The sequence below is a fragment of the Panthera tigris genome, chromosome C2, assembly GCF_018350195.1.
Source record: "Panthera tigris isolate Pti1 chromosome C2, P.tigris_Pti1_mat1.1, whole genome shotgun sequence".
Classification (NCBI taxonomy): domain Eukaryota; kingdom Metazoa; phylum Chordata; class Mammalia; order Carnivora; family Felidae; genus Panthera; species Panthera tigris.
In genome coordinates, this window is record NC_056668.1 from 81,303,445 (window position 1) to 81,328,574 (window position 25,130).

Sequence of the window (25,130 nt, forward strand, 5' to 3'; positions counted from 1 at the left end):
AGCAAAGGAAATAATCAACAAAACTAAAAGACAACTTACTGAATGGGAGAAGATATTTGCAAATGACACATCCAATTAAAGGTCAGTATGCAAAATATATGAAGGACTTACACAAGTCAACACCAAAAAAAAAAAAAAAATTCAATTAAAATATGGGCAGAAGACACGAACAGGTATTTCTCCAAAGACGACATACAGGTGGCCAACAGACATAAAAAAATGCTCAACATGACTCATCATCAGGGAAATGCAAATCAAAAGCCCAATGAGATATCACCTCGCACCTGTCAGAATGGCTAAAATAAAAAACTCAAGAAACAACAAGTACTGGTGAGGATGTAGAGAAAAAGGAACCCTCGTGCATTGTGGGTGGCAATACAAACTGGTGTAGCTACAGTGTAAGACAGTATGGAGGTTCCTCATTAAAAATAGAGCTACCTTGGGGCGCCTGAGTGGCTCAGTCAGTTAAGTGTCTGACTCTTGATCTCAGCTCAGGTCATGATCTCAAGGTTTGTGAGTTCAAGCCCCACATGAGGCTCTGTGCTTACATCGCAGAGCCTGCTTGGGATTCTGTCTCTCCTTCTCTCTGCCCCTCCCTTGCTGTGCTGTCTCTCTCAAAATAAATTAACTAAAAAGTTTTTAATTAAAAAAAAAAAATAGAGCTACCATATGCTCCAGCAATTGCACTACTGGGTATTTACACAAAGAATACAAAAACACTAATTCAAAGGGTTACATGCACCCCTATGTTTATTGCAGCATAATTTACAACAAATTATAGAAGCAGCCCAAGTGTCCATTAATAGATGAATAAAGAAAATGTGGTGTGTGTGTGTGTATGGATGGATCTAGAAAGTATAATGCTAAGTGAAATAAGCCAGTCAGAAAGAGAAATACCATATGATTTCACACATATGTGGAATGTAAGAAACAAAACAGGACCTCCTGGTTGGCTCATTTGGTTGAGCGTCTGACTCTTGATTTCAGCTCAGATTCATGATCCCAGGGTCCAGCATGGATCAACCCCCACATTGGGGCTCCAACATCAGGGCTCCAACAGAGCCTGCTTGGGATTCTCTCTCTCTCTCTCTCTCTCTCTCTCTCTCTCTCTCTCTCTCTCTCCTTCTGCCCCTCTCTCCCCTGCTTGTGAGCTCTCTCTCTAAAAAAAAAGAAACAAATATACAAAGAAAAGGTAGACAAACCAAAAGCCAGTCTCTTAACTACGGAGATCAAACAGAGCAGTATGGCGGGGGGGGGGGGGAGGGATGGGTGAAATAGGTGAAGGAAATTAAGAGTACACTTAGCATGATGAGAACTGAGTAATATATAGAATTGTTGAATCACTATATTGTACAAGTGAAACTAATATAACACTGTACATTAAGTACGTTGGAATTTAAAAAAAAAGAAAAAGGGCACCCTTCCTACTCAGCTCCCATGAAGGGAGGGGGGCATGACTTAGCAGACACCTGGGGATGAAGAGAACATCACCATCCTGTGGTTCAGGGTTTGTGTGAGGTCCCAAATCCCTTCCATCCAGGAGCAGTGAACCAAAGTTTCATCTGTGGCCTTGTGTCCTTTCCTAGCACCAAAGAGGCTTCCAACCAGACCTCAGGCTTAGACAGAACCCTAACTATAAAAATGTCAATTAAAAATAGAAAAACAAATGAAAAAATATCCAAAATGGTCTTACGATTCAGCTGGTACACCCTTGTATGGCCTTCCAGGTTGTTAAAAGATTGAAAGAGCTTCTTCCCTGGCAATAGAGCCACCTGCCATGCTGACTCCCTTCCTAGGACCTTTCCACCACTGCCCACCAACAACCAACAACTATAAGTAACCTGGCCCAGGAGAGGCTATTGAGTGGGAGGAATGAATCAGCTCAGGAACCAAGAATCATGGAGATTCAGCAAGCTAAAGGGTGAGTAAATGTTTCACTTTATTACAGTCCTAGAACCTGCTTAGGACAGTGTGTCTTGGGCTTCTATTCCACCCATGGTCAGTTGGGGCCAATTACCATCATCTGGGCTTCCGCTCAGTCCTGCAGAAATATGAGGCAGTCTAGAGAAACAGACTGGATGTCCCTGAGATCTGAGATAAAGACAGAGGAAAGGGGAAACCTTGTGTACTTACTTCTACATAAACAATGTGTATCCTCAGCACTCCTTGATTGATTTGAAAGGCTACTGGCTAACAGGTGGCATTTATAACTTTTATATATTAATGACATCAAACTTTGTTTCTATATTAAAAGTCATAAAATTGTCCTGTACCAGGAGTGTTTTTTTTAAAATACACGTGGCAAAACAGAAAAAGAAAATATCAACTTCTCCAACACCAAATGCAAACTTAACATTCTTAGAGCCGCACTCAATAAAGTCAATGTTTGTGTAACGATGTGTGTAGTTCCTGGAATCTTTATCAACGTTGAACTGCAACAGCTGAAATACAACAATTCCAATTTAATATATGAAATTTTATTGTACTGGGAATTTAGACTGGGAAATTAGTATGCATGTCAAAATCTTAAAACAGATTTCTACAAAGTTGCATGAAATTCCTAAAGCTGCTTGCCATTTCCCTCTATTTCACCAAGTCCCTCCCCTTTGAAAACACTTTATACTGTTCTTAAATCTAGGCTCTCAACAGCTTATTACATTGTATTAAGTTCTACTTTATTTTCATTCATTTCATTTCTTTGGATCACAAAACCCCCAGTTTATCTGAAAGACTATTAAATATTTGCTAACATAAACTTGTAACATGAACCTGAACTAAAGGAAAAGCCGCTGGAAAGAGCACAGGGGAGAAATCTAAGCACTACCTAAGATTATTTCTAGGTATTATTTTCTGGCCGCAAACATCTTCACTCAGCCAAAGACAAGACATTAAAAGCCATCTTATGCAAGCAGGACCCGTTTTAGCAGAACACCTGCTGAAAAATTTCATGGTGTTCCTCTTCATTTTTTAAAATGCTGAAGCTTTCTTTTAACTAAGTGTAGTTACACAAGATTTACACCAGGCAAGACCTTATTTTAATCTAAGATGGAAATTATTCCCACCATCTTTCTACATTGGAATGTATTTTTTAAAAAAATTACTTACACCACACAGCAAAGTGAAATCTGGACAGACAGCATGAAACTACCGGCAGCCACCTATTTCCTCACAGACTAAACTTTGTTCCCTTCCTGGCTGTTTCTGGATCAGGTTCACACTGATACACGTTTACTGTGGCCTTGGAAGCTACCACCCAGTGGAGCGAGGTGGGAGGGTTTGTTAATTTAACTACTGCTTGACCACTATTTATCAGCAGCTTCTTTAAGGTCGAGTTCAACGTGTTTAAAGAGACAAACGCAAGGAAGATCATAAGGTGAGCCTGAAAAATCTCTTAATCTCTGATAGTTGGGCTTTGGTTTCTGAGGACGTTCCTTTCCCATATGTTCCTGGGGGAAAAACTAATGTAGTCGTTCCTCTGAGCTTCAAAAGCCGTGTTTTCTTTTAATAAAAGTTTTCTCTTGTCCTTAGAATCTATACATTGTGCAATCATGGCAAAAAAGAGACCAGAAAGTTGCTTCTCCCCCACCTTCATTCCCTCTCTTTCACTAGTTAGGGGAATAATGCAGAGTTCTTGTTAAACTTAGTTCTTTCTGACATTGAAACCACCTGCTTACCTAAGAGTAAAAGTGGATCCCGAATTCTGTTCTTGGCAAGATAAAATGTTATGCTGCTTCATCTTCTTCCACATCCCCAAGCTTCTTTCTCTTCTGAGCTACTGTATTTCTGTAATTTGTAGCATTAGCTGTTGAAGCAGAAACCATTTATTATGTACTTACTGCACTAATCACTTTATAAACATTATCTCATTCTCTTCTAGGCAACATATTTGGGGATCATCTTCAATTCTTCTTAGTCTGCTTCTCTATCCAATTAGCCCCTTCTCTATCCTGGTGATCTTCTGCAGTTAGAACTGTGGTAGGCAGAATAATGGTCCCCCACAAAGATGTCCATTCTCTTATCACCAGAAGCTGTGAATATGTTACTTTACATGGCACAAGGGACTTTGGCAATGTGGTTAAGGTTAAGGACTTTTAGATGGGGGAGATCATCCAGATGGGGCCAATCTGACCACACGAATCCTTTAAAAGCAGTGAGCCTTTCTCAGCTGTGGTCAGTGAGGACTGGACTTGCTTCTGCTGGCTTTGAAGGGGAAGGAAGGGAACCACTAGAAGCTAGAAAAGGCAGGAAAACAGATTCTCTTCTAGATCCTCCAGAAAGAGATGCAGCCCTGATGATACCACAGTTTTAGCCTATTGAGATCCGTGTTGGATTTTTTTTTCCTAATGTTTATTTATTTTGAGAGAGAACACGTGTGCAAGTGGGGGAGGGGCAGAGAGAGAGAGAGAAAATCCCAAGCAGACTCCACCTTTCTAGGGCAGAGCCCACCTCGGGGCTAGATCCCATGAACGGTGAGATCATGACCTGAGCCAAGATCAAGAGTCAGGGGGCTAACGAAGCCACCCAGGCACCCCTTTGTGTTGGATTTCTCACCTACAGAACTGTAAGATAATAAATATGCATTGCTTTAGTCCGCTAAGTTTGTGATAATTCATCACGACCGCAATAGAAACATAATACAGGTACTTTAATTTCAAAATTAATTTCCTTTGAAAATATAATACCAAAACTGAATAGTATACTCCAAATGAAGTCTGATAAAGAAAAAACTAATTGTGGAACTACTAAGTTCCTTATTCTGATGCCACACTTGGTGGACTCCTTATCACACCAGGTGCCTGACTCTACCCTCATTCTTTCTTTCAACTAATTTTGGAGATGAAATGCAGAGCTTTATGTTCAATTGAAATTTCACCTTATTTGTTTTAGCCCATCCTTCCCAACGATTAAGATTATGTTTAATCATGCCTCTGTACTGTCATAGGAAGTACCTTTTTAAGCCTAACTGCATTTACTTAATTCTCATGTATCCATCAAGTTATTAGTAAATAAACATTGACCAATCAAGATCAAAAACAGAGTTCTGAAATGGAGGACAAATTTTTGTTATTAGAGATCTTCAGTTTGACACTGATCATGAAACAAAACTCTTTGGGAGGCGCCTGGATGCTCAGTTGGTTAAGCATCCTACCCTTGACTTTAGCTCAGGTTATGATCTCATGGTTGGTGAGATCAAGCCCTACATCAGGCTCTGAGCTAACAGCATGGAGCCTGCTTGGGATTCTCTCTCTCCCTCTCTCTCTGTCTTTCCCCAATGCACGCTCACTCTCACACAATATATACATAAACATAAAAAAGGAAACTTCTTTGGGTACACAAGTTTGATCAGCTACAAACCACCTACTCTCATACAGCTTACTTTTTTTTTTAATTTCTCACACATATCAAGAGAATAAAATGCCTTAATAAATAAAGATGTGTCCACAGCATACTGGAAATGGAGATGTGGTTAGGTTGATATGAGCAGTTTTTGTTTTTTAATAGTTTGGTGCTGTCTCAATGATTATCATTTTCTTTGTTAAGAGTTTACAAACTATCAGGGTGCCTGGATGGTTCAGTCAGTTAAGTGTCTGACTCTTGATCTTGGTTCAGATCATGATCTCATGGTTTGAGAGATTGAGCCCTGCCTTGGACTCTATGCTGACAAAGCAGTGCCTGCTTGGGTTTCTCTCTCTCCCTCCCTCTCTGCCCCTCCCCAACTGGCACTGTCTTTCTCTTTCTTTCCCAATAATTAAATAAATAAATAAGCAAACAAACTTAAAAAAAAAGTTTACAAACTATCAGTTAATTATTCTTTCTAGAAGTCTACTTGAAATTAAAAGAAAGTTTATCCAATTGAAGGAAGTGACAACTAATTCTGTCTCAAAAGAGGATATGTGAATGGAGAGGGGGATAGGGGAAACACTATGAAAGAAGGCATGGTGGAAGGAATGAGCACAGGGCACCCTTGGGAGAGTATAAAAACCCAGCTGGTTAGAGCGATAGTGGTTATTGGAAGGTAGTGTGAACTGGGGTTGAAACATATGATGTAGTCTTAAAAGGGGGACTAGGACTTCAACTTAACACAGGAGAAAATAGAAAGAAGTAAAAGATTATTTTTTAAAGTTTATTTTTGAGAGAGAGAGAGAGCATGAGCGTGTGTGCCCAAGTAGGGGAGGGGCAGAGAGAGGGAAAGAGAGAATCCTAAGCGGGCTGCATGCTGACAGCATCAGTGGGGAGGGGGTGCTCAATTCCACGGACCTCGAGATCATGACCTGAGCTGAAATCAAAAGCCAGGTGCTCAACCGACTGAGCCACCCAGATGCCCCAAGAATTAAAGGATTTTAAAGCAAGAAAATGAAATAATAACAGTAGTGCTTTAATAGCCTAATTGAAAAATGGGAAAGTATATGAAGAGTTCACAGAAGAAAATGTAAATGGCTCTTAAATACATGTAAAGACACTCCACCTCATTTTTAATAAGAGAAATATAAATTGAAGGTACAATGACATAATTTTAAGCTATATTTTAACCTATCAAATTGGCAAAATTCAAAGTCTCATAAGACACAATTTTGGTGAGGCTATAGGGAAATAATAGAGGATAAAATGGTGGAAACTCTAAAATGCAAATTGGCAATCAAATTATGAATGTGCATTCCCTTTTACCTAGTAGTAAATAAAAACATACACATGTAAAATGATGTATGTTGGTGGATATTCACTACAGAGAGAATTGTTTGCAAAGGTAAAAGGGGTCAATCAGTAGGGAACTGGCAAATCAAATTACAGTACAGATATCCAATAAGACACTAGAATTTAAAAAAAAAAAAGCAACTTTGTGTTATTGATTAAAATAATGAAACTATAACAAATTTTAAAAAAGATAGACCAGCATATTTTGAATGCAACTATTTGTGTATGTATGAAAGAGTATGTGTGTGTATGATATGAGTTATGTATTCAGAGAATCTCTTAGGAAGAATATCCAAGAAACCAGAAACAATGGGTCGTCTTTAAGGAAGAGACAGGATAGTTATAGTTCAGAGGTATGAAGGAAACTTCTATATCCTTTTGTCTGTTTTGAATTCTCACCAAAGTTGATATTACCTATTTAAAAATTGATAGGTGTCCTAAATAGCAATGTTGTATTCTGGAATAGAAAAAAGTATAGTAGTGGGGTGCCTGGGTGGCTCAGTCAGTTGAGCAGTCCAACTCTTGATTTTGGCTCAGATCAAGATTCCAGGGTCATGGGATCGAGCCCTGCATCGGGCTCTGTGCTGAGCATGGAGCCTGCTTAAGATTCTCACTCTCTCTCTCTCTCTCTCTCTCTTCCCCTCTCCCTTTGCCCTCTCCCTTACTGTCTCCCTCTTTCTCTAAAATAAAAGAAAAAGTACAGTAGGAAAAAGTCTGGTGAAAACTTACAGTCTGGATTTTAGTTGTCATGCACCAATGTTAATTTCTTAATTTTGAAATTAAGCCAAAGCCAAACAAGCCAAAGTTATGAGAGGTGTTAACATCAGGAGAAACTGAGTGAAGGTACCATTTTTGCAACTTTTTATAAACCTAAAATTATCTCAAAAATAAAAAATTTCATAAACCAATAAATAAATATTAAACACTTATTAGGGCAGTTGCAGGGGCAATGGCTTGGAGAGAAGAGGGATTAGAATCAAAGAGGCCAGATGGGAAACTGGGAGTAATCTTGACATGAGGTGCATTAGGGTAATAGTTATGAAAATACAATGAAACGAGCTAATGTGGAGATGAGATTCATTTCAAAAGAAAAAAATTCAACAAAATACTTGCAATAGCAGAAAGCAGAGATAAGATCAGTGATGCCAGTGACAAAAGATGGAACTGAGAGGAGGAAGCTTATTTAAAAGGGAATGAAGTTCATTCATTCATTCATTCATTCATCCATTCATAAGTATTTGCTGGTACCCTCATGCCAGGCTCTATGCAAGGCACTGGGGATATGAATAAGTTTATAAATGCCAAGTAAGAAGTGACCCTAAAATGTCCAAGCTCAATTGTCCAAAAGGCATTTGGACATTACAGGGTGACAGTCCTGGTAAGGGCACAGAACTGGGGTAGCTGAGAAAGATGACAGAGACTGAGGACGAAGAAGCGAAAACTGAGCCATGGGACAGAAACACAATTAGGGGGAGAGAGGAGTAGCAAAGGAGACAGGGAAGGAATGGTCAAAGGGGATAGAAAATAAGTAGGACATGGCAATTTCCTGGAAACCAAGATAAAAGAAAGATTAAAGAAGAAGGGTTCCATCAAATGCACTGTTCAAAAAATGAGGGTAGACAAAAGTCCATAAGACAGTTAACAAGAGAAATAGCTGATGGCAAAGGAGGTCACTCAAGAGAACTTTTTCACCTTCAGTAAAGCCTAAATGGAACCCAAATTACCCAAATTACAGAAGTCAAAATTTTCTTACAAGAAAGCACTTCTAATTTAAAGGCCTTTGGGAAATGAGATCCCATCTATTATCATGCTTCTCAAACTGAGATACTTGAAACCACAAAATAGATCTGTATGCAACATCAATTTTGTTTGGAAGAAAATATATTGAAACAGAGGAATGCAAACTATGCATGAGCTCTGAAGACAAATCCTGAAATTTCAAGCATAGAATGTCTTATAGGAGGTCCCCTTCCAAATTCTAGGGCTACAAATTCATTCTCTGCTTCTTTAAAGGGGTTCTTGGGCAGAGATCTGAGAAGCACTGATGTAATGGCCAGCTATACTGAAATGTACCCTTTCTACTGAAATTCAGGATACCTAGAACTTAAAAAATAACTTTATGGGTGGCTCAGTCAGTTAAACATTTAACTCGATTTGGGTTCAGGTCGTGATCTCATGGTTCGTGAGTTCAAGCCCTGTGTCAAGCTCTGTGCTGACAGCTCAGAGCCTGGAGCCTACTTCAGATTCTGTGTCTCCCTCTCTCTCTACCTTTCTCCCTCCCTCCCTCCCTCTCTCTCTCTCTCTCTCTCTCTCTCTCTCTCTCAAAAATGAACATTAAAAAAAAGAAAATGTCATGGAAAAACTATCTAGGGTTAGTGATTTTTGTAAAATCAATGGTCTACTCTGATGTCATGTGAATGGAGAAATTATCATCATTTCTTATCCTAGTGCAATTCTGATACTTAAGAGATTTTTACTGTTTAAAAGAAAATCAACTTTAAGAACGGTTAAAATAAACCAGCTTCTTTTCTAAGTGTTTGGGTTTTTAAACTAAAAGCTATATAGCAAACACCTCTCATATTCCATCTTATATACACTCCCTTACATTTCAAGGCTAAGAAAAAAAAAAAAAAAGCTAATGCAACGCTAAACCTAGAATATAGAATGACAGCTCTCACAAGTATTTCATTCAGCCCAGGCTGTTGGCTCTCATGATTAAAAACAACTAACAACTATGGGGGCGCGTTATCACTTCTTAACACCACCCATGGCCTATAACTCTCTGCGGTCTCATTTTAAAGGAATTTTGACATTATCATATTTCGAGAAAGCAAATCTGAATTGGTAACCTAGGGAATAAACAATACATTATTTTCTTTTCCCACCTGACCTTCATAATCATGAGATTGGTAGAATTCTCAATGATTCCCTTTTCGTCTTAAATATATATTCATGGATGTGAATTGAATACATGCACTTTGAATGTCAGGTAAGTGGAATTATTAATACCACCATGCAATTTGGTATTGCCTGAAAGAAATGAAGCATGTTTCTACAACCAGCAATTCAACTCTCAGGCACACCCCCTAGCAGAGCTTTCAACTGCCGTGCCATGGTGCCCAGGTAGGCAACAAACAGGTTACAGGTGTGCCCAGATATGGCTCTCCTCAGCTCTCCAGCCAAGCAGAAGCTCCCAGGCCAGAGACACGGCTTTGTTCTTTTAAGGCAGCATGTGAAACAAACACTACCTATCATTTCCTATGTGTGCCATGACATGCAAAAGGTTGAGAAACATTGACAGAGAAGTTCTTGCACATGTATACCAGATACGTATACAGGAATATATGTATATATAGGAACAATGTTTGTAGTATCTAAAAACTGGTGCATCTCAAATGTCTATCGATCAATTCATCTGCTAATAAATTCTGGAGTACTTGTACAATGCAATATTATACAGCAGTGAAAACTAATGAGCAATAGCTATGTGCATTGACACAGATAAATACAAAAATATAATTCTGAGTAAAAAAAAAAAATTCCCAGAAAAACACGCATGATAGGATTCCATTTTTATGAAGTTCCAAAACATGTTAAACTAATCAATATACCATTTGGGGGTACACAGTGCGTGATAAAAACCACTGAAAAAAGAAAATTAACAAAAAAAAAATTCAGAACTTTAGTTACCTCTGAGGGAGCAAGAGAAGTTTGGGAGAAGAGAGGAATATATACGGTATATTGGAGGTAAAGGTAACAGAGCTTTTTTAAAACTGGGCTATAGGGAAATGTAATATGTTTTCTACATAGTTATTCGATAAACCCTACAGATATTTTATAAACATTGTGTATCTACTCAATATTTAATAAGCATATTTTATAAGAGCCCTACTTTGTCCAAAAGTAGATAGTGAATGCATGTGCTGTCCCTGTAATAGTATGAAGTACATGGAATGGTAGGGAACAGAAAGCATGAAATTCTACAGAACACTGCAGGTCAGGCCCTGAATCTTTCACAAAGGCCCTACAGACTCACACATGAGTGCAACAATAAGAGATTTGAAAGCTAGACAGTAATTAAAATTAAAACAAAATTTAATATGCTATCATTTTATGAGGCACCATATACACAAATTTTAACATTAACTAAAATATGGATTTAAAGAATCAGGACCGAATAAACTGCCAGCCTGTGGATGAATAACTCCTCTTGCTATTTTCTAAACAGTCAACATTTCATTGTGTATTTAGACCACACAAAAGACATTTACAGAATCACAATACTTTAATTCATCATGTATATCCAGCAAATGTTTGCTTAGTCAAATGCCTGTCTGTTTGTCAATGTCATTTAAGGGCAGGTTTATAAAGCTTCAAGAGCAAGAACTGGGTCTGTTTCAACTGATATGACTCCCAAGGAAAGCACAATGAAAACATTTTAAGAATTCTGTCTGTCCTCTGTCTCCTTTTATTTTAAGGACTAGACAGTGAAAAGCCATTTTTCTAAGCAGTGGATATTTTGCCAATATAAAAGTGATATAAGCACTTAACCTCCAATAGATACACTTAACCTCCAAATTAATTAAATTTATTATTTTTTATTTGAAATATAAAAGAAATCCAGTTTGAACTCTCCCTTAAAAAAAAAAAAAACAACTAGCAGCAGATAGGTTAATGTTTACACAAAGCCAATTTTTTTCTCTTTGTTTTTTTTTTTTTGCCTTTAAAGTTTAATGGGTGAATGACCTTGCTGGAATTCCCCGTCAGTTCTGGAGTATCTGTTTGGAAATTTCAAATAGAAACTACTTTCACATGATACATTCGAATGGTATGCCAAGTGGTATCTGTCTCTGCACCTTCAACCTGGACGTTATATAACAGATGAATAAACTTTACACAAAATGAAAGGCTTCTTTTTCTCCTTATGCTATTTAAGAAAAGATCACTTAAACATGTTTGGCGTTATATATTTATAGAGCCAGTTACACATAGAAAACCTTCACATATTTACCCTGTTCAAGAAAATTGCCCTTGATACAGCTTCAAGTTATCAAAGACAGACCAGTTTTTAAGCATGTCAAACACTGAACATTTCAGGCTGAAATGAGAATCTGAGCCAAGAATTAATTCCTGTTAACTAGTAAACATTAGTTATACAAGTAGAATAACTATCTTAAAATCTAGATAATATAAGTCATTTTTATTTTGCTTTATTTTGGAATTTCTTAAAATACTTACTTTCACTGAGAGGGAGTTATCTCAGATTTATTGTGTAAGGCTTTGGACACGCTGCCTTTTCCAGTGTGTGGCAATTATGAAACTAACTCGAAACCACCAATAATCAATAGGGTCATAAGTAACAGTGGGGATGATTTAGAACAGAAACAAAAGACTTCCCCAACAAAAATTTTCCCCACACCTCTTAGTTTCACCCTTGGCTCTTCTCTACCTCATTTTCAGAAGATGAAAGTACATTAAATGTTGCCTAGGATTTTAGCCCAGTCATCTATCCTGCTGTCAAAAATTGGTTCAGGATAGATAAAAATGAAACATTTCACAATCTGAGTTTCTATAGAACTTGTCAGTGTCTCAGAAGTCGAGATGAAGGGTAGAGTGAATGGGGAAAGACTATCAGGGAAAGTTCAGGAGAGGAATCACTGCATTTGAACATTGTCCCTAGACTATTTCTCTACCATTTTATAATAGTGCCTGGAATCTTCTCATTACAGGTTTCTTAAAGAATTTTAATCCATTAGTATGACATCACAATAGTTACAGGATAGAATTAGAAGCCATTGAATTGTTCCTCTTGCCCAAGCTCACAATGTTTCCTGTCCCTACCTACGTCTAGTTAGGAAGAACAATGAATGGGATAGTAATTCAATGTCTAACTGTGGCCCTGATTTTTCAGAGGAAGTTGGAATAAAAATGTGATGGCGAGAGGCAGGGAAGAAAGAAAACTTAATCAAATTTAATGCTCTCAAGCATTCCCCCTTCCATCTCCACGTCCCTATTCCCATCTAGTTAGCAAAAACGAAAAAAAAAAAAAAAAACTTTTGCTATTAGTTTAGAAATATTAGTTATGTAACATAAACAATTCATAATTATTTCCTAACCTTTACATTCCAAAATGCTTTCTTTAAAAGTGGTGCAGGGGCGCCTGGGTGGCTCAGTCGGTTAGGCGGCCGACTTCAGCTCAGGTCATGACCTCTCGGTCCGTGAGTTCAAGCCCTGCGTCGGGCTCTGTGCTGACAGCTCAGAGCCTGGAGCCTGTTTCAGATTCTGTGTCTCCCTCTCTCTGATCCTCCCCTGTTCATGCTCTGTCTCTCCCTGTCTCAAAAATAAATAAAACTTAAAAAAAAAAAAAAGTGGTGCAGTATAGGGACACCTGGGTGGCTCAGTCGGCTAAGTATCTGACTCTAATTTCAGCTCAGGTCATGATCTCACAGTTGTGAGGTTGGGCTCTGCACTGGGCGTGAAGCCTGCTTAAGATTCTCTCTTTCTCCCTCTCCCTCTGCTCCTCTCCACTCATGCTCTCTTTCTTTCTCAAAATAAAAATAAAAAATAAAATAAATAAAAGACGCAATGCAATATGGACAGATGTCTTAAAGCATATTAGTAAAAACAACGCATCTCAGGCAAGGGAGGGGATTTTAAGAACACCTTTTATGATTTTTAATATATTTTGGCACACATATATTTATAACCAAAAAGATTCCAATAAGGTTATTTTCATTTTGGAAAATAAAAAATATAAGCCATTCAATGCAAAGATTTTTATGTGATGTTACCTACCAAACAGTAAACTCTTAAATGTAAAAAGAAGTGTTTTGGCTTCTAGGATATAGTTTCATTTTCACAAATTATGGAAAGTATATTCAGAGCCCTTTGTTGTCGTTGTTGTTGTTCAGAGCTTTCTCTTCTTGACCTCCTTTGTCCTAATGACTCCCATATTGATGTATTCTGCTCAGACCTCTTTTTTCTTCTATGGTTAGTCTTGAAATTTCTTAATCAAAAACAGTAATAGCTAATGTATATTAAGCCAGACATTGTTCTGAACACTTTACCTAATCAATTTAATCTTTACAACAACCCTGGGAGATACTTCCAGTTTAAAAACATACTGTTATCCCCACTTTACAGATTAGGATCTGGAAACAGAGGTGGTTAATACCCCATTTGCAACAGGGCAGAGTAGCAAAATTTGTGTTTTAAATAATTTGCTTGTCTTTTCCTTTTCCTTTGTTGTTGTTGTTTTTTTTTAAATCTCTTTAGGAAGTATTCCCAAAGGAATGATACATGGAGAAAAAGGGTATGTGATTTTGTTATTTTCATTATGTATCTCCATGTTTTTTTCCCAGGATTTTTCTAATGCAGTGATTCTCAACTTATTGTCTCTGGACCAGCAGCATCACCATTACATGGGAACTTGTTAGAAATGCAAATTATCTATCAGGTCCCATCCATCCCTACTAAATCAGAAACTCTAGGGTAAGGCCTACCAATATGTTTTTGTTTACACACACACGCACCTAATTTTTGTTAAATTACTCCTCTGGAGTGATTCTGATGCATATTAAAGTTTGAGAACCATTGTTCTAAAGGGTAATATAGCCATCGGTTATGCAAAAGATCCCATTTGGCCACATATTTAATGTACTGAAGTGTAACTGCCTATCTTTTACTAATTTTATTGCATCTCTTGGAAAGGGACACTCATTTCCACAAATATTTATTAAGCATCTACTATGTGCTTGAGAATGAGTGCTTGAAGAGCTAACCGTCTAGTTGGACAAGGAGAAATGTATTTTTTATTATTTTTTTAAATGTTTATTTATTTTTGCGAGAGACAGTGTGAGTAAGGGGAAGGACAGAGAGAAAGGGTGACAGAGGATCCAAAACAGGCTTTGCATTGATAGCAGCGAGCCTGATGCAGGGCTCAAACCCATGAACCGTGAGATCATGACCTGAGCTAGAGTTGGAGGCTCAAGTGACTGAGCCACCCAGGCGCCCCTACAGGGAGAAATTTAATAATTACAATGCCAGGTAGTAATTCAGTGACAGAGATGCACTGATGCTGAGGGGAAGTAAACTGTAGTAGGTTATGTCTTGATCTCTTAGGAATTGCTGTACTCTACCGCACCATTTGAGAAACGTTATTTTATGCCAGTATATCCTACCCCTCACCCAGGGCCCATGCCCCAAATCAGGGCATTACCATAGCAGCACTCACTGTTATACAGTGATTAACAAACTCAGCAAGGTAGTTCCTCCGTGGTTAGAATCCAGAGCCTGTGTAGAGAAAGGAGCCAGTGTCTAGAGTTCCTAAGAGTCTAAAGAGCTTTCCTATTCTACTCCACAGGTAACTTGACAATAATTCACCCTTTTCCCACCACTATCTCATGTTTTTCATGATTGTGTCAGATAGTTTCCAAAATATAAAAACTTTCAAATACCCTCTGTACCCTTCCAAGTTCACATTCTCCTCCATAATACTTTAATCACTATTCTGAATCTAGTGTTTATCAACCCCCCCAAAGTACTATTTTTCATCTTTATGAAAATGTATAAGGTGCTTTTGAAACTTATTTTACTTAACATTCCTTTTTGAGATTGATCCCTGTTGAGGTAAGAAGCTCTATAATGCATTGGTGAATTTATGCCATTGAATGAATAGCCCAGCAAAGTTTATTCATCCATTTTCCTCTTGATAGATGTTTGGGCTATTTCTTTTTTTCTTTCTCTTTTAAAATAGTGATGCAATAAGGGCATCTGGGTGGCACAGTCTATTAAGCGTCCGACTTCAGCTCAGGTCATGATCTCATGATCTCATGGTAAAGGGGTTTGAGCCCCATGTTGGGCTCTGCACTGACAGCATGGAGCCTGCTGGGGATTCTCTGTCTCCAGCCTCCCTCTGCCCCTCCCCTGCTTGCACACATGCATGTGCTCTCTCCCAGAAATAAATAAGCATTTAAAAAATAAAACAGTGATGCAATGAACATTTTAATAGATCACTTCAGCAAATATGAAGGGCCACCACATTTTTAAAAAATGTGTCTGAATCTTCTTTCCCCTTTTTTATAGTTTATATTTCTCTGCTAAAATTCTTCATCTGTTCATGCATATGTCCTGCCTTTTCCACTAGATTCTTTAACATACTAGTCACAATTAAAGTTCCTGTCTGATAGTTCCAACATGAATCATCTCTGGTGCTGGGTCTGTCTGTTGCTTTGTATCTTAAAAATACATATATTTTAAATATATTTCATATATTTTTAAATTTTTGATTTAATGCCACACACTGACTACAGAATAACCATACAAACTAGGGAAAAGAATAGTAACTCTTGGAAAAATGTGCATGCCTATTCTTCTGTCCTGCAACCAGGTAAACTGAAATTCCAAAGAGACATAATCTAGTCAGTAGGTGAGCTGGTTTTATTGTTGCTATAGTTACTTTCTGTGCCTCTTCCTCCAGCAGTGGGCAACAGCTACTTTGTGCTTAGTGTGGACCCCAGGATACTCAGGTTTTATTCAGTGTTCCTGCTCCACACTCAGCTTTCAGTGGTCACTGCATGTCTGTGCCACAGAAGGGGTTCTTTCTCTGCATCCTTGCCCCTTCTGAAGAGATAGACTGCTGTTGTTTGTTACTCATTGTTAAGTGTATTCGTTCTCTTGGTCTGGACTCAGTCTTAGGCAGGCCCTATACGTCTATGCCTCAGGTATAGACACCCCCAACCCCCCGTGGCAGTGAAACTCTGCCTTGTATCTATAAGGGAACACTGCAAAAACCCCTCCAGCACGCCAGACCCCATACTAACCACAAGTAGTAGCAGCAGCTAATGGTGGAGAGTTTCCTGTACCTCCCAGCACAGAAAGCTTTTGCTTCTACCTTACCCTCAGAAGCAATGAATCTTTGCCTGGACCCTGAAAAACAAAGTTTCCTGTCCCTTCCCCAGTGGCTTAAGATTTTTGCTTCACACAAGAAAATTATTGGTGGGGCACCTGGGTGACTCAGTCGGTTAAGCATCTGACGTTGGCTCAGGTCATGATCTTGTGTGAGTTCAAGCCCTGGATCGGGCTCTGTGCTGACAGGGTAAGATGGCTAAATAGGAAGCCCCAGATCTAGTTCTCCCAATGAGACACTAACTTAACAATATATGGTCTAAAAGGCCTGTATGTGGCCTCCAAAAACCAGTTAAGAAGTTGTAGTACCCCGGAAAAACTCAAACCCAAGAACAGCCACATTGAATGGGTAAGAAAGCCATTTCATTTCACCTGTTGTAGCCCTTCCCCCAAGGTGGTACACTTCTGTGTGATCAGAAGTAAACACCCAATCCACAGCAACTCCATCAGAATGAGAAGGACAGAACATTCCAAATATTCGAAAGACTGCCTGAGAGACTGGTTTGTCTCATCTGACTTGGAACGCTGAGGCATACTTTGGATGGATGCCTTGGGGTCACTGGAAATGGGAGAACACAGAGTTGAGCTCTTGCACCAGAAAGCCTACAATACCACAGATGAACATCAGAGCGAACAAAAGATTACCAACTCCTGAAAAAGCAACTGGAGAACCTTTCTAACTGGCACGCAAACAAGCCCAGAGAAGATGCATACCCATGCCAAGTTTGAGAAGTCTCCAGAATCTTTAGTTGGCTGACTGATGAGTCTCCCTGTGTATGAAGCCAGTCCATAGAACCGAGAGAGGTAGCTGTTTTTTCAAATGCACAAATCCCAGCAAAATTCCCTGAAGAAACAGAAACGTGGCCCAAAGTCAAGGGAACAAAATAAATCTTCAGAAACTGATCCTGAAGGGATGGAAGTGCATGAATTACCTGACAAAAAATGCAAAACAATCATCTTAAAGATGTTCACTGTGCTAAAAGAGAGCATGGTCAAATAAAAGAAATTAGGAAAATGATGCATGAACAAAATGAGAACACCAACAAAGACAGAAACAGAAATTCTAGAGCAGAAGAAAACGAATGGGAAAATCCCCAAATATGTGGAAATTAAACAACACACTCTTAACCACGGTCAAAGAAAAAAAATCACATAAGAAATTAGAAAACACTTTGAGACAAATGAAAACAGAAACACAACATACCAAAATTTATAGGGGGCAAGAAAAGCAGTATTAAGAATGGAGCTTATAGCAGTAAATGCCTACATTTAAGAAGAAGAAAGAAAGAAAGAAAGAAAGAAAGCAAGAAAGAAAGAAAGAAAGATTAAAAGTTAAAAAAAATAAAGAAGAAAAAAGATCTCAAATCAATAACCTAACTTAAAGAACTAGAAAAAGAACAAACTAAACCCAATTAGCAGAAGGAAGGAAATAATAAAAATTAGTGCAGTAATAAACAAAATTTGGAAAAAATTTAAAAATCAACAAAATGAAAGGCTGATTTTTAAAAAGATCAACAAAATTGACAAGTCTTAGCTTCATGAAGAAAAATAAAAAAAGAGAAAATTCAAACAAAAATCCAAAGTGGAAGAGGAAATACTACAACTGATACTGCAGAAATAAAAAAATCAGAGAGTACTATGAGCAACTATCAACTGTGTACCAACATGTCTCCTCATATTCTTTTTTTTTTTTTTGAGAAACATGGAACATAAACGAGTTTTCAAAAATACACATTTTCATTATTTCTCTAAGTCTAATGTTGGTTCAGTTCTCCTCTTTCAATCCTGAAAAGCAGGGCAGAACAGAAGATTTTATTTCAAAAAGTACTGTTTATGTCCAGGTCAAAGATAGAAAGGAGAAAGGTAAAAAAGAAGAAAAAATCAAATAAGAGCACATTTTGCCAGTGGAACCCCACCTAGCTAAATATTCTCATCTTTTGCTTCAAAATACCAGCCTTGTTTAACAAAGTACTGCAGTTAACTGAAAGGCTTGCAGTCTACACTCACACACATCCCCTGTTTATCTCTGACCTACAGTGATCTCCACAATTCTCAGACTCAGTTTTAAATGGCAAAAAGACAAAACAGAATTGGGAAAGTATACATCACATGAACACAAAGGCATGTACTCTATGATGTCCCATTTAACTTCACACACACACAAATACACACACACATGCACGCACATACACACCAGGTAACTTTCATTTTGGTTACTATATCGGTGAAAGATTTCTTGAAGTCTAATTCATCTGCTTTACTCCCAATCCTTCACCTCAATTCAATTGTTAATTATATAAAAGTCTATTTCTTTTTTTCAAGTTTTATTGATATAATTAACATACATAACCTTGCATTGGTTAAAGTGTAGGGCAATCATTTGATACATGTATATACTGCAGAATGAAAACTCTTTTTTTTTTTTTTAAGTTTATTTATTTTGAGAGAGAAAGAGTGTGAGTGGGGGAGGGGCAGGGAGAGGAGGAGACAGAATTCCAAGCAGGCTCTGCATTGTCAGGGCAGAGCCCTACACAGGGCTCCAACCCACAAACTGCGAGATCATGACCTGAGCTGAAGTCGGACTTTTAACCGACTGAGCCACCCAGGCGCCCCTGAAAAATCAATTTCTAAGTTGCCAATTCTCTACCTCAAGAGGAAGGAGGCCATAACCACTGGAATCTCATACTATCTCATGATTAGAGTCAGAGAAACTAGAATAATTAATGTCCTGGTAGGTTTCTTTGACAGTGGACTTTCAAAATTATTCCATTACTAAGTTTGAATCAACCTTGGAAATGTCCTGCACACAATATAAGCATGGTGGCCATGACTGTCATCTCTCAGATGTAGCAGAGGCTTTATTATGGATAGACTGTTCATGTTTTATACCAATGGAGAATTTCCTAATACAGATAGCAAGTTCTTTCTAGGAGAGTAATTTCATGGGAGCACCTGGGTGGCTCAGTCAGGTAAGCATCTGGCTCTTGATTTTGGCTCAGGCCAAGATCTCATAGTCAAGCCCCGAGTTTGGCTCTTCACTGACAGCATGGAGCCTACTTGGGATTCTCTCTCCCTCTCTCTGCCCCTCCTGGACTCATGTGTGTGTTCTCTCTCTCTCTCTCAAAATAAATAAATAATACATTTTTAAAAGAAGAGTAATTTCATGACTTCCTATTGTTAAATCAAGTAGGTTTTCTGGGTTTCTATGTATGACCCCAATGTCTGTGACCTGTGCCACAGAACAAAGTTCATTATTCCAGTCCAATGATCATTTCTGATCAAGTTAAATTCTTTAATAAGCCAAATTTACAACTTGCCTCTTGTTCTGGGTGCCGGGGAGAAACAATGCTGAATAGTGTGTCAGTCAGAGGTAAGTACCATGGAGAAAAATAAAGCAGGGAAGGGGAAGAGAAATGTCATGGGGTGGTGATGAGTTTACAATTTTAAATAAGACGGTCAGAGAGGGACTTATTGAGGGGACAAACCGTGACGTGAAGGAACTGAAGATGAGAGATTAAACCCACAAAGATATCTAAGGCAAGAGCATTTCAGGCACAGGGAATATCAAGTACCAAGTTCCCAAGGCAGAACAGAGATTTGTGTTTCTGAGGGTCAGCTAGGAGACCAGAGTGGCTGGGGCTGACCATCAGATGATCGAGAGATAAGGGGAGAGCAAAGGCAGCTCAGGTAAGGCCCTGGAGACCATCATAAAGACTCTGGCTTATAAATGGAATGAGATGAGAAGCAACTGGAAGGTTCTGAAGAGAAGAAATTACATAAATTAGAAGAATGTACAGTATCTGAAATATCTAAATGAAAAGAGTGGTAGCTGTGGGAAGCATTAGTCTGCAAATATTTACTGAATCCATACTATTTACTAGGATTTTCCTAGGCACAAAGCCCAACACAGGGCTTGAACCCACAAATCTTGAGATTATGATGTGAGTCAAAGTCAGATGCTTAACCGACTGAGCCACCCAGGTACCCCTAGAGTTGTGTTTTTTGAAGATGACTCAAAAGAAATTAGAGTTGTATTTTTAGATGACTCTAGGGGCACCTGGGCGGCTCAGTCGGTTGAGCCTCCGACTTCGGCTCAGGTCATGATCTCTCAGTTCGTGAGTTCGAGCCCCGCGTCCGACTCTGTGCTGACAGCTCAGAGCCTGGAGCCTGCTTCGGATTCTGTGACTCCCTCTCTCTCTTCCCCTCCCCTGCTTGTGCTCTGTCCCTCTCTCTCAAAAATGAATAAACGTAAAAAAAAATTTTTTTTAAAGATGACTCTAAAAGCAATGAGATTAGAGGAGTAAGGAGTGTGTACAGCAGGCCAATCAGCTATTAAAGAAGTGAGGGCAAAGATAATGGAGGTGTAAATAAGTGTAGTGGATGTGGGAATAGAAAGATGTGGAGAGTTTGAAAGACACTTAGGAGGGAGAAAAGACAGAATATGATGATGGATTAAATTCCTGAGAGTTGAGGAAGAAAGTCAAGAATGGCTGAGGTTGCCTACTTTTCTTGACTTTTTGTGTAGATAGATCCTATCTCCTTCACAGAGAGAATATAGATACCGATGTGATTCCTTCTGCAGAGGAGGAATAAGAAAAAGCTGATCATATATGCTAATAAGCCTATATGCCATTGCTGCCAATTGTTATACACAAATTGCACAAGTTATGCAATTTGTTGTTTCCACTGATGTATGAAACTTGGCTATGACTGTTCAGCAAAATGAAGCAGCTGGATTCTACATCTTAAATCTTCTGATAAATATTCATGTTGCTAGTATTATATAGATTTATATAATACAAATTATATATATGATTTAAGCACGTTTACATTATACATGCTTACAAAGCAGGGAACATCAATGTTTTCTACAGCATTCCATCAAAGCTTAAGTAAATAATCCCAAGGCACCAAATATAAATTTTCAGTACACTATAGCACTAAAGACTTAGTTCTTTAAAAGTCACCTTATTCCTACCAATGCTGTCACCAAAAAAGTGGATTATCTGTTTTTAGGAAAAGTTGAATAATACTGGTGACTTACTTAAGTCATTAAAGATAAATTTAGTCACTCAAAGAAAGACAACTTGACATTTTCTCTTTTAGAGACCATCAAACTCCTAGTCGTGCTAACTATATTCTCTATAGCCTGTCTGCCTGGAGTCCTCAAACAATTTTAACCCAAATGGGAGTTTTTTGTTTTCCATTAGGCCAAGAAGACAAAAGCAAAAGATTTTTAAAAGAAAATACATTTGATACAATCTTTCTACTAGTATGAGGTTGAACCAACCTTAAATGTTTTTAACATTTAAGAGTTGATGTGTCAGAGTTGATGGTATTAGAATATTAAATAAAATACCCAGAAGGCCTAGAGGCTTTCTTTGTGCTCTGAAATGAAAAAAATCTCATTAATTAGGCTAAAAATCAGAGTGATATTAATCGTCAATTCCTTTGTCACAAATAGCAGTAGTATGAAGTAAAAAAGAAACGGTGTCCTAAGAATCCAAATGGGTAGAAAAGCATTAATGCTAAAATAAGACACCTGGATCAGCGACTACAACTCATAGGAAAAAAATGCATTTTATTTATGACGAAGTACACAAATACAAATACACACACATTCACACATACATATTACTGTACTCTTACTGTGTGGGATGCAGGGTGAAATTTTTTGCTCTATGTTCCTTCACTTAAAAAAAATGCTGGTCACAACTTAGTAGGCAAATGTTGTGAGCTACGAATGTATTACAACACATAACTGCTCTAGAGGAATATAAATGCTAACTTACAATTTTAGGGAAATTTACAGTTTTCTTCCTTCTTAGAATTAGCCTGCAAGAGTACTCTGAGTACTCAGTGAAAACAAAAATTAACATAGCCTTGTTCCCATGTATGTATCCTGGATGTGATGTCCACTTTCAATGTGCTTAAATCATCTACATTCTCAGACCCAAGACCTGAGGGAATGACTTGTAACAGGACTCTATGCCCATACTGCACATTTATATAAAAGTCCTTTTTATATACATTATTTCATTTGACCCTCACAACAACCCTGGAAGGTAGGCAGGGAAGATATTATCAGATTTACTTTACAGATGAAATTAAGGTTGAGAGGGTATGTGACTTTCCCAGTTACAAAATATCTAGTAAGAGGCAGAGAATAAGCATCATTAACTTTTAGGTCAAGGGCTCTTCTCTCTAAGCCACTGACAATATAATCTGACCTCAAATATTTTTACCACTTCACTCTCACTGCTTTTTGTTGATTCAGGTTTTTATAGGCTACAACAAAAGACCTGATTCTAAACTTATCATGCCCAGTTTATGCTTCTGTACTGATGAAAACTATGGCCACTGGACATATATTCCTTTGGAAGGCACTGTTCCTTGGCTCCAATCTGAAGGAACATAAGCAATATGAAAGACCGTAAAGGCCAAGGAAATTGAAGAGAAATCAGAGGAAAGGATATAAAATGGAATGCTTTGGTGGATTTTAGTCCCTGTAAGCTTTTACTTTTGTAAGAGGATTCAATGAAGAGCTTTAATGCAGATGAAACTTGAGGCTTTTGAAGAGGGTCTAAGTCTTGATGAAGTTATTCAAACTCAAATCTTGAATGCATAATGATGGAGGGCCCCATGGTCTTCAAAAATGTGTACTTGATGTTTAAAACACACACACACACACACACACACACACACACACAAATTCTACTAGCAAGCCTAATCAATTTTTTTAAGGGTTCTGAAAAGCTTTAACTCTTTGGCCAATAATTAGTCAGACTACCAGATACCATGCTGAAAGAATAGAAAGAGAAAACCCAAGTGAAATAAAGAAAAAGAAAAGGAAACAAAGATTTTAAGAGATATAGTATACAGAATGGCTAAATATGCTCACTGGCTTATCTAATTAATATTCTTCAAATTGCAGAAATCAAACTTCTTATAGAACCAACCGGGGCTGTAGTCAGATAAACTGACTTAATGATAATTTCCTGAATCTCTCTGATCACTAGCCACGGTATTCGATAGTCTAAAACAGCTTTTGATCTTTGAAAGCATGGCCAAAATATTTGTTGGAAGAGACAGCATAAAATAAGGTTGCTTTTGTGGGGTACAGAAAGAAACTGAACTAGGAATATTATGGTTTGAAAATATTTAACAAGGGAGAAAAGACAACACCATACAGTGGAAAAATTCAGACCAGTTTGCAGGTTTTAATGAAAAACATATAGTAAATCTCACGGACTACCTTAGTACTCATTGTTTCTTTTTATTTTATGTCCTCCTATAAACCTGCCTTTTTTCCAAGAAAACTTTTAAGCTTTTAAAAATTAACAATAATAATAGCAACTAATATATACTGATTCTATACTTTGTGCTGGGCACTACTCTAAGAATTTTATGTAGATTAATTTATTTAACCCTCACAACAATCTTATGAATTTGATAATTGTGTTATCCTCAATTTACAAAGGAAGAAACTGAGGCACACAAAAATTAAGAAAATCTGGTAGTTTACCTGGCTGATAAATAGTGGAATTAGGATTCAAACTCAGGCCCTCTGTCTCAAGACTATCAACCTACACCCACTAATATAAAATTGGTTTCAGTGCAACAAAATCGACCAAGACTAAGGCTTTCTTCAAATCAGCATTCTGCCATGTCACAATCTTTCACTGCATGTTCTGATTAGAAAGGATAGTGACTAATTTCAGTTTCCAAACAGGAGTAATGTAGAATCAGTTTCAGCAGTCACTACTCCAAAGTGACATCCTGCAGGAATGTCAAAGGACTTTAAAAATAACATACCACTAAAATATTAATAATGGTAGGGGATTATAGGTGATTATTTCTCTTTTGGTGATATATAAATATAAATATATATATATGTGTATATTTATATCACCCCAAAATGTATTTCTGTATTCTAGTTTTTGTCAAGTGGACATGGGTCACTTGTATAATAAAATAAAGGCTGTTACACATGTCATCACCATTATTAGCATGGATATATATTGAACTTACAATAGCACTTGGCCCACTCACAATTTGCTGTTTCTAGCATACTGTGGGGTAAGATACCAGTTAATTAAGCCTATTAGAACTATCTTTTTAAAAAAAGTCAATAAACTGACTAAGGACCTAAGAAAAAGCCTATGGGTTTTGCATCTTAAAATTTGGCAAGTCAGGTAATTTTTAAATTTACTTCCTGGTTTAGGTAAGTTGAGATTAGTGGATAAGTGATTGGTGGATAAGTTAGCTATCAGTATTTAATGACAGGGATGATACGGGCACCTGGGTGGCTCAGTTGGTTAAGCGTCCGACTTTGGCTCAGGTCATGATCTCGCCGTTCCTGAGTTCAAGCCCTGCATTGGGCTCTGTGCTGACAGCTTGCAGCCTGGAGCCTATTTCAGATTCTGTGTCTCCCTCTCTCTCTCTGCCCTTGCCCTGCTTGCGCTCTGTCTCTCTGTCTCTCTCTCAAAAATAAATAAATATTTAAAAAAACTTTAAAGACAGGGATGATA

The 25,130-nt window shown here is 37.9% G+C and overlaps 1 protein-coding gene across 7 annotated transcripts in view; it reads right to left on the reverse strand.

The window, feature by feature from the left end:
* The window catches only part of MAP3K13 (mitogen-activated protein kinase kinase kinase 13), a 170,286-nt gene that overhangs the window by 139,776 nt on the left and 5,380 nt on the right, over positions 1-25,130 (reverse strand). For 2 of the 7 annotated variants that reach the window (XR_006207822.1, XM_042957168.1), the window contains exon 3: positions 3,675-3,802. The exons of 2 other annotated variants lie outside the window; for them this stretch is intronic. The gene's annotated coding sequence lies outside the window, so the exon portion shown is untranslated. Of the gene's footprint in view, positions 1-3,674; positions 3,803-11,931; positions 12,401-25,130 lie in introns of those variants that run through there. 3 more of the 7 variants (XM_042957172.1, XM_042957171.1, XM_042957169.1) reach the window with 3 other exon arrangements.